Genomic DNA, 1,500 nt, shown 5'->3' on the forward strand with positions numbered 1-1,500 from the left:
GAGGAGGTAGGGGTGGGGGGGCGAGGTGGAGGGGGTTAAAGGTTGTGTTCAATCTTGTTCAAATCTACCTCATTTGCTTGGAATTTATGGGTGATTATGGTCATGACAGGGGGCGACATTTAGAGGCCCCCAAAGAAAATAATTAAGAGTTCTAATTATTCACTTGGCTCAGCATGGAAGCAAATCAGGGTCTGTTTTTATAAGGTGATTAGTTGGTCGGGCATTTTGTTATTCAACTGGGCTATAAAATGTCAGAAAATAATGTTTCCTAAAGCCCAGCTGGTCTCAAATGTCTTGTTTAAACGGACCCACAATCCAAAACCAAAGGAGAATTAGGCTACTGTATCTTAAAATGATCTAAAGCTAATACAAGCAACAAATCTTCACATTTGAGAAGCTGTAATCAGAGAATGTTTGGTAGTTTTGCTTAAATTTGCCGAAATTATAATGAATTAATTACGAGCAATGGCGCCCCCAAGGGGTGGCCAGGGGGGCCATGGCCACCATCCTAAATTTACTGGCCACCCCACAACTGACAAATTTCATAATGTATTTTACATTATATATTTATATGTTTATTTAGGTGATAATAAACATTACATATTACATTTTCTTTAACATTTAGTGTAATTGAACAGAGCATCCTAACTGATTTAAAATCTCATTTTCAAGAGTGTTGTGGCCATAGGCAGCATTAACATTCACACAAACAAGCAACAGACAGGTAACACAATAGTGGCCACAAAAGCAGAATTAAATATAAATATGATTACAAAATAATGAATACAACATCCAATATAATAATACAACGAAATTTCTCTCTAGAAGCAACCTAAATTGCACCTTAAAATAACCCTAAGTCTAAAATCATGAAAATAAAGTCAAAAACTTAATGAAACTTAATGCTGCCAAAATTGTAATATATCTCAAAACATCAGGAGGCAGAGGAGAAAATATGAAAAGATGACATTTTGCAATTTTAGATTCAGTTGCAAAGGGTTCCAGCTGTGTTACCTGGTTCTGTAGTGCAGTAAAGTAATGAAGTCTGATCACCTAATAGTGGCCACTTGACTACTGATGGTAGGACATGATGGCCCCAGATCCTTCTGTCAGATGGACAGGAAGGTGAACATTTATTATCAAAACTTTATTTTTGATATGATCAGAAACATCTAGGATTAAATCATTACAAGAGGTTTCAAAAGCACGGGCTCTTATATTTGTCATGTTTGTGGTTTTTGAAGGAAAATAATTAGTTTAAACTAAATGTTTTGCTCCACAGTAAACATAAAGGTTTTATCAGGTCTCAGCAGAAAGTTGATTTGATGATTTTTGATAAATGTGTTTTCATTGCAATATTTCTGTAATGATGTGACGACACTGAGGTAAAAGCCATATATCAAACTGTTTCATTTGGTGCCTTTCTCCTCAGAACTGTGAGGCTGTGATAGGATTTGGGGTAGAGAACTGGGAGGCCAGGATGAAGCTCAAGCTGTAAGT

Source organism: Monopterus albus, unplaced genomic scaffold (genome assembly GCF_001952655.1).
Source record: "Monopterus albus unplaced genomic scaffold, M_albus_1.0 scaffold66.1, whole genome shotgun sequence".
In the NCBI taxonomy this organism is placed as follows: domain Eukaryota; kingdom Metazoa; phylum Chordata; class Actinopteri; order Synbranchiformes; family Synbranchidae; genus Monopterus; species Monopterus albus.